This window comes from Rhopalosiphum padi, chromosome 1 (genome assembly GCF_020882245.1).
Source record: "Rhopalosiphum padi isolate XX-2018 chromosome 1, ASM2088224v1, whole genome shotgun sequence".
NCBI lineage: Eukaryota > Metazoa > Arthropoda > Insecta > Hemiptera > Aphididae > Rhopalosiphum > Rhopalosiphum padi.
In genome coordinates, this window is record NC_083597.1 from 48,732,566 (window position 1) to 48,749,758 (window position 17,193).

General features: G+C 27.9%; 1 protein-coding gene across 2 annotated transcripts in view; it reads right to left on the bottom strand.

Moving 5' to 3' along the window:
- LOC132918115 (uncharacterized) overlaps positions 1 to 17,193 on the bottom strand; it is a 102,208-nt gene that overhangs the window by 32,156 nt on the left and 52,859 nt on the right. Inside the window, exon 1 of one of the 2 annotated variants that reach the window (XM_060979224.1) lies at positions 4,974 to 4,979. The exons of the other annotated variant lie outside the window; for it this stretch is intronic. The gene's annotated coding sequence lies outside the window, so the exon portion shown is untranslated. Of the gene's footprint in view, positions 1 to 4,973; positions 4,980 to 17,193 lie in introns of those variants that run through there. 2 annotated transcript variants of the gene reach the window in all.

Genomic DNA, 17,193 nt, shown 5'->3' on the forward strand with positions numbered 1-17,193 from the left:
TGTAATTTTTAGCATGCTATACACGACTATTTTGAATTACCTACATAATTTATTCCGTTTAAATTTAAATTTGCTGTTTTGTTATAATAGCCAATTCATTAGAATATTGTTAATTCAATTGCTTAGTGTAGAGTATAGTCATAAATGTATAATTGGTAAACACTTCATAGTAGTATTTTCATACTATGTATAACATGACCGGTCGATCATCAGTGCATAATTTATTATATTCTTCGCGTAACCATGCTTTTAAATTTTAATGGACTCCAAAGCCAATATATTATCATACATATTAATATATTATCGTAGTGTAATAATATGATGTTTACGAGACTGTGGTGGAAGATCGGCGTGGAGGAAAAATGCCAAACAACAACTCCTTATTTTTTGTTCTTCTTTTCATCGTTGTTGTTCCCGAGGGAGTAACTCGTATTTTGAACGTCTAAAGAACAATATTTAGTCGTCTCGTCCAGGCGCTAAAAACAATACGGATAAGTCGTGTTCTTCCGTGTAATATCAACAGAGTAATACGTTGACGCCGTGCCGCCGCTAGCTATTGTCCCATTGCCAAAACTCTGGCACGAATGCTGTCCCAGACCATTTGGCTGTTAGCTCAAAGAAAGTTTAGAAAATGTAATCCATTTTTCATTAAAACACAGCCATTTAGGCAGAAGCGTGGTCAAAATTCAAAATGGACGATAGCTATCTATTGGTCGACGCTTAAAGCTCGATGATCGTGCTATTTATTCTAATTTAGGGCTCATATAAATCACCAGCAAGTTGAATTTTCGCAGTTAACGACAGTTGAACCGACGTATTTTTTTATTATTAAGATTGTCTTCCGAAAAAATGACCGTCTTCGATCTTGTCTGAAAAAAAAATAAATTCCGATCCACACCCCCTTCCACCCGTTGTGAGTAAACAGTGAACAAATAGCAAATCCAATTTTGTCGTCGTAGGATACACCGCTCGTAAAAAGGAAACTCTTTTAATTATTTTTATGCGCGTGAAAAGTTGATTTTATATCATTTTCTCTTGTAAATAAATATCCCCGCAGCATAATTTTCTCACTCAAGTCAATTTTATTAAACTTGTTTTAACCACGAAAAAAAATATTTTTATTTGATCTAAAATGTATGAAATATTGTACAATGAGATCCAAGTCTTCGAAAAACATTTTTTAGCAATACTTACATAATATTTTCATAATACTGAAAAATATAGTTTTATGGTTTTATTTAATTGTTCTCGGTAAATACTCGGTTTGAAATTTAGTACAACTTACGATGGCATAATTCAAAAAGTTTTTTTAAAACATATTACCCACACTGTAAATAAATTTTTATATTGTTGTAGTAAAGTAATATAAATATACTTTTGATTTCGAATTAAAGATGTAAATGGGAGAATTTAGTCAACGTACATTATTTATATAAACGTCAAAACTCGTAGCCCCCTGTTCGTGTTGGTTTGACAGACGACACAGAAACAGTTATAATGTACTTATACATATATATATATATGACTACGCATAGAGTGGGCAATGCAATCGCAGAATTCCTGGACAGGATTATAAACTATTGTTTATTAAGGGCTAATGGTTCAACGCCTGCCGTAATGACGTTTCCACGGGATCTCTGGGGAGAGGCGAAAAATATTCCATTTGGAATCCTCTACCCCAATACCCTGACACCTCTTCTCCATTGAATACACGTACCCATACTACCTTCCCATACACGCGCGCGGCGATATCACCCACTAGCAGGCGACCGTTTGCACGTACATACATACACACATACATAGTCTTCACATTATTATATATTATATAATATAACACCTATCTGTATGTGTGTGTGTAGCACCTATATATATATATATATATAGACGATACGAAGTGCTGCGGCTCCGGTGGTTTTAATTAAAACAGTCGTACCGCGTAGGTACGTATACGACCGCGACGCGATCGGGATTTGCCCGGCGAAAACCACTCAGAGATATGCGGGTATTTCGCAAATTCGAGAACATTATGTTCGATCAGCTGCGGTTTTTTGCCGTCCGCAGTCCAAGCTCGCCGAGTGACGCATTCCGTTCGTCGTCCAATATATTGTAGTAAATAATAACTCGAACAAACATAACCGCCAGCGAATAACACTTCATAACATAAGGTGCGACGAAAACAAGTAAAAAAAACTAGCTAAGGGGTGGGTGATATAATTTATTCACCAAAATTAAAATCAAAACTAAATTGTTTGTTTTTACAAAAGTCTTATTATAATTAATTTTTATCGGCTGAAATCGTAAAGTAAAGTTTGTAAGAGTTCATAAAAAAGGTATTATACCTAACTTGTTTGAAAAAAATAATGCCATGATAATCTTGTAATCATAATTCATGAAACAACATTATTAGGTTATTTTAGTGACCTAAGTAATGCAATAACGTGGACAATATATTAAAATACAACAGGAGAAATGTGAAATTTAGTTCTCGTGTACCTACATTAATTTGATGAAAAAATATTTAATCTTATAAATATATTGCATTTATTCATTATTTTAGAAGATTTAAAGATGTCTACTAGCTGTTAGCATATCTGACGGTAAGGGAGAGTAAAATGATACCTTTACTTTTCCAATAAAATGTCAAGGGTGTAAGTGCCCCTTTTCCCTCTAAAATTACATACAATATTTAATTATTAGTATAATTAAGTTATGTATATATGTGGCTAAAGATTCAAACTTAATTGAAATCACTTTATTTATTTCAGTCAACATGGATACAGCGATTGGTCGTACATAGATCGACTGTTTCAATTAAAGTCGTATTATTAAATCGCTAAGGGCCGCAGTGGTATGTTTTATATCGATGGCTATACAAAAAGTGGCTGTTAATTTAAAAGGAAGGATAAGTAATATGCGAACGTCGCGAACCTATTATATTATTAAAGTATTGTTAATTATTGAAATAATTGTATTTGAAATAATTATTTAATGATTTTAAAACACAAAGCTCTGTTGATTTTGATTTTACTTAATTTCAAAATATATTTGTTCGTTTCATTACAAAATTATTTAAAACCCAAATACATTTATTAACTCATTTAAACCTAACCTAACCAAACACATTTACTTGGACAAATTCCGGTCCTGGAGATATTTTATAGACAACAATAGTAACTTGTAAGGATTTTAAAGAATTTTAAAATTATTTTCCAATGAGTACGACATATATCAACTTTCAAGTGGTTGTTTATATACATGTCTAGGCGTCGTCTGGCTTCCATGTGCGGAAAACGTTACATCACGAACGCCGGTAACATAGCCTATTATTCCGTATACGCGTCCTCGCGTCCGGCTGTCGACAGAGGAATAATATATTGAATTTATTGACAAGTATAAATAACAACAACAAGACGCGATCGACACCCGTTCGTTGTTTCCGGTGATTAACGCGCGAATTATTATTACTCGCTATATTATTATATAATAGTCACGCGACGTACATAAACCATTCGCATAAAATAGTATCTGAACAGGTCGGCGCAGGTTACAAACAACCGTAAGAGATTTCCCAAGAGGGTTTCCAGATTCAGCAGGATGTTCGACTAATCCAAGCGCATATTATATATACCTCTAACTCGCTACAGTCACCGCGGTCTTTGATATTATACGATATTATAATCATATCTCCTTTTAATCGAGAAACGGTCGTCGTCCTTTTTGAAGCGCGTGGAGGACCGGTGGACCGTGCGAAAAACGTTCGTTAACACGGTTTGTTAGCGCGGCAACTACGTGCGGCGAACGGTACAAAATCTTGTCATAGGTATATATATATGTATAAATGGTGGAGACATGCGTATCAGGAAATTTCCGGGATAGCTGCAGGTTTTGAGCGGCGTCTGGATGGCGGGTTCTCGGTGTGTTAAGCAGTACATGTATATAACTCTGCGTATCTGCACATTTGTTTAAATGAAAACTACTTCATCTTAATCACATCCATAATATAAACAAGGAAATTGTAGCCAATTATTGCCAAAGATAAAATATACACCTTTCTAAGTGAATTAAATTAAATAATTCTCTATTTATCTTTTATTTTAATTAATTTATAAAAATTTTTTCATTTTATACGATGAATTTTGTACAATATCTTTAGTATTACTAGTTAAAATATATGTATATTTATTTAGACATGTTTTTTCTGCTTATTGTGTATTAATAAGTGGACTTCAGAAGGTTATAATAGATTTTAGTGTTCTATATGCGGTGTACGTCAGCTACAAGATACAAATACAGCATTTAACAATTTCACACAATACAATATAATTTATAATACCTATAATATGTACTTCGTGGAATTGAACTGTTTTAGCTACAAGGCTTTACGATAAGTTTTCATTGCATGGCTACAGGAAAACTCCGCCTTTGATCAAACACAGTACTGAAATCCTCTATACTCTACCATGATACGAAATATTTACTTCATCTACCGAGAACAGTAATTTAACATAATATTATTACTTATCGCATTTTCGTGAGGCACACATGACGCGTAGCATGTGTAATGGTGTAATGTATTTTAGCCTCTTCCAAATGGATCCTTAGCAGTTATCGAACCTATCACGATATTCTACTGGCTTTAATAGTTTAATCAACCGATTGATTTCGTGTGTACTATAAAATCCATAAAAATTCCGATTCCATCTTCTCAAACTTGTCCCCTGCTGAGCTAAGGCCTCTGCGTATAATGGCGTTTTAGTGTTATTGAGTGCTCCCTCCTACGTAAGTGTTCGGACATGCGCAAGTATATATAAATTAACTAGGCTAGGTATGTAATATAATGCATGGGGGAACATAAATAAAATGTGCGATCAGAAGAAAACAAACTTTTATAGACTTTTACTTGTGTATAGAAATACAAATAATTCTGCATCCCGAACGCTCGATAGAAGAGAAACGGCTTTTTATGCAAAAGTAATATCGGCTGTCGTTTACAGAATTAATACGTAGCTATATAAATTTAGCACACAAAAAAAGTTAGATTAAAGTTTTTTATAGTCTGGAAACCTTATTTTGCTTTAATAACTACCACGTTTGCAAATATATAAACGAAGTTTTTGTATAATTGATAATTTTATTTTATTTTTATCTTTTAGCCAAAGTAATATAATATACATAACAATTGACCATTGTAATAAATATAGCAGTGAAGTGCATTCTTTTAACTAATTATAACTTAACGTAGCTTTCAAAACATAAAGTTTAAATTTTGAAACAACGAATTTAACTTTGAAACTTTTATTTTGCATTTTCACATTTTCACATTTTTTGATTTTCTTGGTTATTATTACCTTAATCATTGCTTTTTATACTGCACTTTTAGGTATTTTAAATATGTATTTAAAATATTTTGTAGTGTATTCAATTTACAGCAGCTATGGTAATAATAAAAAAATATACAAAGAAAAATGTATTTAAATACATTTTAATTAAATGTAATAAAAATACTTTCAGTATTAACTATTATGTTGCTTGATCGAGAACAGCAATACTATTTAAAATGATGTTAAATGTAAGATTCAATTTTGCAATATACCAAAGATATATATGTATATATATATATATATATATATATATATATACATGAAACACATGAATGTGTTTATTATTTTATGGTTATACTATTTAGCATATACACTACACTACGTTCATTCAGACCTTACCTATTAGTAGGTATGTTAATTTTATGAAAATATTTTGTATTTACTTTAAAGACAATATTATTACGTTGTAAACCTGTTTTATTTATTCTTCTATAATTATAAACATATCAGCAAAAATATTGTTTCTTGGAGTATAATTAATTATATAAATATTCTCTATAACAACAATTATCGGTCTAAAAATTATTATTTCATTAAATCAATTTTAAATATTAAATATATTATTTACTTCAATATTTATATAATTAAAGCTTTATACATTGTTCTTCATTGCTATTATTTTTGTATGAAATAAGTATTCACAGACCAAGTTTCTTGTCGTTCGTGTACGATATTCCGTGATTAACAAAACTTATTTCCATAATAACACGTTATGGTATGGAAGAAAGTGACAATTAAAACTTTCCAGTCTTATTCCATACCAAACCTAACCTGGGATTTCATTTTGAAGTTTTAGTGTACGGTAATACCTATACAGGTTCTTTTATCCACTGATTACGAACCGGAGCCACTTATTTAAATGTTTTTTAACCGTACTCAAAATGCAAATTTCTTAGGGGCACCACATCGTTGATTGTTTTCTCTCAAACTGCAAACGCCTGCAACCACCGGAGACACTGCTAATCCCATTATACACTACAGTACTACACAGAAGAAGTCCACCCGAGAGATCCTTGTCAACAACAGCAGGCCTTTCTTTTAACATTCAGTGCGCTTTGGTTTAGTAACTAAGTAAAAACCATAAATCCGATACCTTTTAGGTGAAAAAAGGTCGACGGGGTCGAGTGGGCGATTCCGTAAACGTTGTGTTTACTCCACTTGAAAGTCCTTTTTAAAAACTAAAACCACAATAGCCTCGTTTTCTTGCACTCACAAAAGCATAAAAGCAAATAAATTGCTACCGACAGTTTGTGAATTTTAAAAGTACTAAATGAAAGTAAGTACTTTAGGAAGTAAAAATGTTCTATAAGTGAGAAATCTAGTACCGGCTCACGTGCAGCATTTTCTTTTGTCCTACCATATTATCATTATTATCACACTGAACGTTTAATCTAACTCGTAAATGTAATAAAATTTAACTAGAGTTTTGTTCTACTAATCAATACGCCCCAACATCAGGGCAAAGTTAAAACTATTTATACAATTTTAATTTATTGTTCTATATAAAAAAATATTTGTTATTATATTCATAATTACATTTGTGTTGTTAATATAATTTATATTACAGTTATGTTTCTTTCGAGGAAATATTTAGTTCCTGCATCTTTGATCTTGTTTCAGTTTTACTCTAAGGATTCCTTAACTTGTTTAACTTGTGTGGAAATGCTTATTGCTTTGCATAGCATAATATATTCCATCGTTTCTCGTTTTCTCCGACCACTATAATATTTGTTCCTTTACACTGTTGGTGGGGTAATATATTTGCTCCGTTTACGCTGAATGGTTCTTTTTCATTAGGTGTTCATTTATTTTTATGTTTTAATAATCTTAGATGACTCACTTATTTTTTTTTCCAATTACAATGTTAGCGTATTTGCTTTTATTTTTATTATTGATTTATTTTGTACCATTTACTTCTGCAAACTTAACCTAACCTTTACTTAAATATTAAATTGCTATTTAATAGTGAGTATTGTTAAACAATTATTTTTATTATTATTGTAGAATTATCCACATTATAAAGGAAATTAAAAATGCTTATAATTTAGTTTTAAATTATCGACATGTGGTTATACACTTTGGTAAAGAACTTTTACCTTATAATCTATATTGGTCAACCTCCCGCATCTTTTTTTTTAAGCAAACGTTCCTTTTTTTACACACTTTTTAAATCAGCTACACGAATGATTAAATTAAACTATTAAGATAAATTTCAATTAAAAATAAATATAGACAGTACATAGTATATACATTATATTATATTATACATATTGAATTAAAATTTTTTTTTTATTCAGTAACTTATTTATTTTAAGACATTTTAAATATTGATATAAATTAAGTCTTGCGTATGATTTTTCAATTTTACAATGAAAAATATGAAGATTTAATATAAATGTTTGACATTCACAAATAATTTCAGTTACTTAAAAAATATTACTGCAAACATTGTGTACTTAATAGAGTTGGAAACTTGACTATTTTACTGAATACAATCTTTTAATTCATTTTACTATTAAATGATACATTGTAAAAAAGATCTTTATAAATAATTTAATGATTCTAATGTATTTAAATAAGTAGTACAATAATAATAGTATTATTAAAATATTTATCTACTTTAACATATTACATGCATAAATAAATATAACAGTCCTGTTAACTTAACCTAACCTAACCCAATCAAAGTTCTTAACGGATCCAAAGCAAAATATATTGGTAAAAACTGAAAATACTTCAAACAAAAATATCATATGGGCTAAAATATCCTCTCAATTATAAATTTTTAATTCATCAATGACTTAAAAAAAAGCTTACCCTCAATAGCATGCGACATTGTTTGTAATATACTATGACAGATTGAATAAAAATGGTAATAGATTTTTAAAAAGTAAAAAATATGTTCTCCTTTTAGATTTTGATGGATATTTATATAGTATTTTTAAAAAAAGGAAGACAAATGGAGTTGTGGTGCGATATACTGCGTATAAAACCAAAAGCTGCAACGGACGTTGTTAATATTGTTATACGACTTTGCGCAGATCTGTCAGGTTAGTTATTTTTTTAAATTTTGTTTATGATAGTAAATAGTTTTCTCAGGTATTTCAGAAAAGTATCTAAATTCTATAGTATATTAGTCCATAAGTATATCGTTTTCTATTTAAAAGTAACAAAATATTTAATTGCAGTAGACTTGGGAATGTAAAATACAGTGGTTTTTGTCACGGTCAATTAAGTGGTAAATAAATTCTGATGCAATTATTACTAACTTAAAATTACAATTGGAAACTAAGTTTGTTTTTGTTATGTTTTATTGTTTTGTAAAAGTTTTAATTTAATTAGCTGTATTTTAAACTAAAAATATTATAATAAGCACTTATACTACTTATACTATTAAATATATTTATTTTTTCATTGTTAGATCATTTTATTGTATATTTCAGACATAATCATATATTCATATCTTATGGAATTTAGACCAAAGAATATTTTGTTTATAGGAATTTTAGCGTAGTAAAAAACGCATAATTATGTATTTTCCTGTAAAATATAATAGTCATGTAATTGTAATGATATATTACTAAATACGTAACTCACAAAAGTTCAAGTCGTTGCGCAATATAGTTCATATAGTTCTCCTTTATATTGTTTTGTTCTTAGATTTTTTCTTCAATCATATGCTTAACATGCGAAAAACTTTAACGGTAATATTATACAGAAGATACGTGACCTACATTACAATTATTTGCTAATAGTTTTTTTGTTTTCTTCGCATATATACTTTTCATACGTTTGATATGTCGTTATATGTCATTCATATGTGTATGCCAAAAAGACAAAGGATCAAATAAAACTACGGGCCGATGCTTTCTAAGGGACTATGCGGTGATATAATATACTATAATTTCAACAAATAACGTCTTACAATGTCTTCTTTCAAAATAAGTAACCTTCGATACATGTGTATACTCAAGTAAAATTACTGTTAAAACCTAACACTGACTTGTATACCCACCCCGCTCCGTGAGAGTACAAATAATTTAGACGGGGTTAGTAATAATAAAAATACAATGATTAAATTAATATAAATATTATGTTCAATTCGTACGGAACTTAAAATGTACAAGGAGTCACATACAACACAATAAAATGTCTATTTTATAATTACATATAGGTATAATAAAAACAAAATAATATGAATAGAGTGGAATATAATATAATAATAAAATATTAATCCAAAAATGTATTTAAATCACACATTAGCCATTGAATTTTATACAATATTATGATACAAGATTTTTATTTTTTGATTATAAAAACGTATAAAATATTTTATTATAAGATCAATTTTTTCATAAAGATAAACGTTTATTATAAATATTTTTTTTTTATTCAACTTTTGAAATGTAGTATTATATCTCGACAAAAGTTTATTATATATACGGTAAGTAATTTAATAAATGCCGTATTGAATACTACAAACATTTGTAAAACAAAGTACACCTTACACAATTAAAAGTACACGGTTTTAAATCGCAATAACGAAATGAAAACTAATTAAAAATTATAAATACGATTTCTATATTTTTAAATAATATAAATTATTATTAAGTTGAATAATTTTTAATTACTTAAATCAATTCAAAAGTTTATAAGAAATAAAATAAATACATTTTTATAGTTTTTTTTAGTTATAAGTATTTATAAAATATAAACAATAATATTAGGTATGTAATTTATTAAATATTTTTTTAAAACTATTGTTAAACAATTTTAAAGAAAAAAATATATTTAAATTGTTAATAAAACGAATACACCGAATTTTGATTAATATTATTTGAAGAAAACTAACGTGCTTATAAAATACTGTTTTTTGGTATAATAAATTAATAAATAATAAAATATTGCATAATTTAAGAATACCAACAAGTAGAAAGTGAGTAAATATAAAATATGTTAGTAGTTTTCTATGAAAAGATTAAAATTTCTAATATTTAGATTAGTTTTAAGATAGTACCTACATTTAATAATCATTTATTGTTGACAATTTTTTAAAACGACATTACATAAATGTATTTACTACTTTTACTATTACATATAGCCTAGCTATTAAGAGTTAAGCCAAATGTTTATTAAAATCCCGGAATCGTTTACAAAATACGATTAATAACTACGTAATATTCTATTCTAGAATAAATTACTCTATTCCAGATTATATTATTATATTATGTATGTAAATTCTATTTTATTACCTAAAAGTATTTTTTTTTTTTCATTTCTATGTACATTTCTAAAAACCAACATGATTTTTACGAATCAGCTCGTAGAACAGAAATTGGATTAACCGATAGAATAATTGAATGCTTATAAGTTACAAATACGTTGAAACATGTTTCTACTCGACATGGGGCTTCTTTAAAGTGCACTACGTAATTGGTATCAGTTTTAATACAGGTCGATAATAAAGTCTCATTTAAGAAGCCGAGTAGAGCGCGAGTGAGCTATGGGTTTTCAATTATGTGGTTACTGTAGAAAGCACTTTTTAGCTACCCAAGTAAAAAATATCAAGAAATTATAATATTCAGTATCTCTATACTGGGTTTTGGTTGAGGTCAATAAATATATTTATTTTCAATTATTACTAAATAATATAATATATGAAACGATGTAAATATAAACTCGAAACATAATATGTTATATAATAGCATATTAATGAAAAAAAGATATCTTTTTAATGAAAAGTATTGTATTAATGATAAGTAATTTTAAATTTCTTTTAGAAAAAAATTAATTTACAAAAATATGATTATTTTAATTTTTTAAATAACACTAAGAATAAAAATATAAATTGATGTACCTAATAAATTAATATTGATTAGAAATTGAATATAATGTTGTGTAATAACGAGATTGTTTTTTCAATTTCCAAATAAATATAATAAAAGAGTATTGTATATTTTTGAAAATATTTATTATATTAAAAGATAAACGCTGATCAGATCAAATTCGTTATTCAAATGCAATGGAAATTAAAATAATTGCTGTCAAATATAAAGATACCCAGGAAATGTTTAGATTTATTTATTCATTTACTTAAACGAAAAACATTTTATTATGAAACATTAATGTACTTAGATACATATAATATAAGTTATTACAATTTTTAAAGGTAGATAAGTAATAACAACTACCGATTCAGCACAAATAATCTATATACATTTAAACACACTTATTTCACCTACCATCACACTCCTAAAAAACTCACCAAGCTGACTAAAACACCAATAATGCCGTAGATATCATAATATTAATTTAATTAAAAGGTGTTATACCAACAGGTCTTACCATGTTTTCCATGCCAATCACTTATTTATTTTACTGGTTGTAAATATTGTCTTATTTTAACGTTAAAAGTATAATTATTTTATATATTTTATAATAAATATAAGTATAAACATCAATTTTATATTTTACTTTACAGATGCAACGATTACCTACTATTATAGTTCTTGGTTAAGAAAAATATTTACATAGACATTCGTAATATATATTTAATAAATCAAGAAATAATGTTGACTTAATTTGACATCTAATAATATTTAAGTAGTATTTTTAGCAAAATTGTATGTACATACTATTTACAATATATTTATATAGAGGTAAATATAAAATAATATTTTCATTTATTATACTAAAACATAGTAAACTAACACTAAAATAAAATATAAATTAATTGTATTCCAGATTTTTAATGAAAAAAAAAAGGTACGACAATAATATAATAAATTGTCGTGCTATCTTTGGGATATTTTATGCAAATAAACGTAAAATCAACTTGCATATCAACAAATTGATTATAATAATTTTTTCAATAAACAAAATTATTAAAATTTCATAAAATCATAAATTAAATTTGTAAATACACAAATGTGTTCAAAAAATATCTCTTGTGTATAAAAATCAAAATAATAATAAAAGGATATTTTATACAAAATTAAAGTTTAAACTAATGATATTTCAAAAAAGAAATTTGTGATCTCCTATCAAAACTTAGCAAAATCCACAACCTTTTCAAAAACTGTTTTTCACACTTGGCGAGATAATTTCTCGACAAACATTATAATTATATATTATAAATTCTAGGAGACTATTGGGTTATGCGTCACTACATCGTTCATCGAATAAATGTTAACTCAACAATATTTCGCGAGGTTGTTTTCGTTATGGTTTTAGGCTTTTAGACGAATGTTTACCTAAATATACAACCGCAATTCATCGAATATTGATTGTCCTACCAAACCACCACTGAAATTGCTATATAGCCCAATATAATTATTTAACAATGTTAAAATATATTTTTAATGTCGGTTTGCTATTCTAAAAAAAAATTATAATAATAATATTCAATTGCGGTTCAGAGCCGATTTTGTTCAGTGACTAAAAACCCGCCGCATTCGTAGCGAAAGCAAAAGTATAGTTTTCTGTTCGTATAATATATAACTAATATTAACTACTAAAGTTATCGATATTTATATTTTCACAAAAATCAAGTAGGTACTCGTTCAACGTCAATGTTCACGAGTTGTCTAATTTCCAATCGACTAATCTTCCGTAAGACGACACCAACAATTTCACATTTCAGAGTTATTATTATCGCCACATTCATATATAATAGCCGTACATTTGCCAAGTGTAATCAACTATAAACTGATAAAGAGTTTAAAAGCTTATCTTTGTGGTCTAACCCTACAATACACGTTTACAGCTGTCACATTCACATATGCGTAGTGCGTACAAGCTCGTACAGAAGAACGGTAAACGCAACTTCGCCATGGTCCAGTATTCCCCTCAACAAATCTAATAGCCATCGTGATTTTTCACTGTTCGATGAAAAACGCCATTTTTTTCCAATTTCACTTCTTTTTCACAAATCGAATGACTCGCTGGATACACAATACAATGTAAAGCGATGGTTCGGAGGACCTATTCAGATACTACAGTGAACTTTTAAAAAAGTATGTTTACTTCACGTTTAAATAAAACGAAATGAACGTACAAAATAGAAGATACAGTTAAAAAGTTAAATTTTGAACGTACACAATGATTTAAAAGGTTTAAAAAGATATAATTATTTACGTTTACATTTTACAAAACGAAATACTAAACAATAAAATATACCTTATTTGATATAATATAGGTATGTAAAAATGTAAAATCGTAACTAACCGTTGAAATAATTCATATTTTTCTCAGAAATTAGACACTAAAATAAATTTTTCAGATTTTGGAATGAAAAATTGTATACGTAATTTTTCATAAACTATGTTAGATGCATCATGCATGTAAAAAATAAACAGACATCTTTACCAAAATTAGTTGAAAAATAAAGTTATTTATTTATATTAATGTAGACGATCATAAGTTTCTAACCTTGTATTTCTACGGGTACGTCAAACTATTCGTTAAATAAATGTAGGTATATAATCGTATAGATACAAGGTACATATTTGTATAAATATTGAATGGGGTAATATAAGTAATGTATTATACTAGTAAACTTTATACTCTTGAGTACATAGATTATCAAAAGTATGCATATTCACAACCGCTTGAATCCAGATAGTCAGTAGTCTGCAGTTTCTATTTACATACCTTTGATTTATCTCTACTCATCACTTACTTTCTTTAGCTGAATTAACTTACCAAATTTACATTTAAGGATTCAAATTTAATATTAGTCCATAAATATCCAATATTCCGGTGAAACGTGTACTTAAATATGAATATATTATTATTTATTATCAAAAGGTAAATGTTGTAATTTATGTCTGAAAACTTTTGGAAATTTTAGTAGAGTATGATAAACAAACAAACATAGAAGATAATTTATACTCAATAATTGTTTAAAATATTAATATATATTTTGTAATATACATTTAATGAAATAATATTAAAAAAATAATGAATTTATAATACATTTAGTTTATGATATTATTACATACTTTGAACAGTACGAACAGTACGAACAGTACGAACTTTATCTATATTTATATTTAATAATATTATGATGCATGTTACAAAAAGGAACGTTTCATCTCATAATAATTCAAATTTTGTTTAATGGCCATACAAAGAACAGAATAAATAAAGCCGTTGAGATAAAAGTAATTCGGCCATGGTCGCTACCATCCAGTTAAAATAAATAAAACACAGTTCATGACTTTCAACTTATATACTTTAGAATTTTTACCAAATGTTTTTTCATCATTGTTTACATAATTCAAAACTTCTTCATTGCAATTAAAACAGTCAACAGAAGTTCTCCGTATTAAAAGAAATATCAAACAAGTTGAACTGTGCTATTTGGGCTGTGTATCTAACCTTTGGCTACACTAACCCTACGACGGGTGGCGCTGCGGTGTCACAAAAACTCTATACCCAAAATGTGTTTTTTCATCGCCTGCCCTCACGTCCATTACGCACAGGGACTCTTTGTGAATTTACGACCTTTTCAGCCCATATTACTATACAGGATAGTATATTTCACGACAATAAGGTAAAAACTGTCCGACATTTTTTTCTTCTTCATTCTCCATACTCGCACGCGCGTTGTCAACGGCAGATGTCACACCCGTTCTGCTTTATGGGCCCGGGGATTTGCAATTTAATCTTCTCACGTCTTCTTCACGGCTACCTTCATCCTATGGTCTAAGCACCCCTTCACCCGAATAACCGTGGAATAGTGACGAAGTGAGGATTTAACTTTTTTCTGATCATATCTGTCAGGATGGTTGATAATACGGGAGGAGTTTTTCTTATTCATTCTGCCAACCAACCCTCCCCCAGCGGCCACTTGATATCTGGGTTTTCTCGGTTGGGTGTGAAAATGGAATAATAATAACGTTTGCCTGGGGGAGCTACCCCAGTGAACAAGACGCGTAATAAGCTCTGTTGCAGAAAATTTTTTTTAAGCCTTACCCGAGGACGAACTATATAATAATATGATATATTAAAAACCGTAAGTAAACGATACACAGCCATAGACGAGAGGGTAAAAACTATATTTTTAATATAAAATGTGAAATATTCATACAAACTCCTCTACTAGGTCGACTTGATTTTAATTAAGTACAAATAAAGTAATAATTATTAATAATTATGAGGCATTTATAATTTTTATATTTAAATAAAGGGAACAATTATTTTTAATTGAGAAAGAATAAAATATGTTATTATGTTTTTGTTATTTTTTTGTATACAATACCAAAGAATTGGTGTTTATTATTCATATTAATTAATTTTAATAAATATTTATAATGAAATACGGGTGGTAAAAAAGGCTCATATAAAGTGTTTTCTTTATAATATGATAACGATACATATATGGTATACGAAGATATTTAAGTAAATAATTATTTTAAAGTAATTATATAAATACACAATCATTTTTTATAAGAAGTTAATTAGCAATATACTGTTTTGGAATTGCATGTAGCACCAGTAAATTTTATTAGACATTTTAAATAACTTTGTACGAATATTATTAAATTATTTTAATTATCAGTTATATTAAATAACAAGTATTAGCCATATTTTAATCAAAAATTATATCATACATTTAATAAAATCCATTTTTTACTTATCAAATTATTTTAAATTCATAAAAGTAACAATAAAATTATTATTTAAACCTAACTGAAAAAAATAAAGCAAAAGGTACCTACAGACAAAAACGACTTTTTAATATAAACGTTGGTAGTTATTACATTTATATAACTTCGGTAAAAAAAAAAATGTTATGATATCATAAGTATCGTCAAACAAATTAAAAAATATATCATTTATTTAGTTGTTTTTATATGCATCATAGAAATAAGTACCCGTAAAAAAATTCATCTACAGAAAAGTTAGTTACTTTTATTTATATCTTGTAATAAATACAGTTTTATAAAATCATAGAAAATACCAAGCAAAATCTAACTATTTTCTCTAGTATAAATCAATCTGATGTATCGAATAGAAGAGGCAACACAATATAGAAATAATTCCAGAATTTTGAAACGCAAAAGTTAATGTTCATCGAACTTGGGACCGAAAGTTTACACATGGCTTTTTCCTTAGGGGAATAAAAACACAACATGCAGTCATTAAACGACAAAAGCAAACTTTTTCTTTTTTTCTTCCTACAATTTTCACGTGAATAGAGAAGAAACTTGGATGTCTAGATCACAATATCTTCTGTTGAACAAATATATATATATATATATGTGTATGTATACATGACATGTAGGTATGTATATAAACCAAATTAATACACTTTTTGTCAACAGTTGGTTAAGTATATCTAGTTAATTATTTATTTTTAATGGTTCATGTTGTTTGAAAAAAAATATATACCTACCATTACCCACTATCGTTTGGTAAAATTTGATATGAGTACTTGTATTAAAAAAAAATGATAAAAAAAAAACCTTAACCAGTTATTCACGGTTATGGCCGTTCAATTTTGTTTGGGAAACGGCGTCTTATTATCTTCCGCCATATCACAGCACCTGTATATTGCTGTTAAGATAATATTTCATGGGAAGTATAATATTATAATGCACTTTGTATTCTCTTGTCGCAGTCGATAACGTGTCGTCATAAAAGGGTAAGGACTTATTAAACTTGTAACGAAATAAGAAGTGCGAGCATACAATACTACATACTTAAACAACCATGTACCGACCACAAATTATTTAAATATTTTTTTAAGCAGTGGCTAATTCGGGAATAAAAAAAATGTGCTTGTATTATTGTAACACCAGAATAA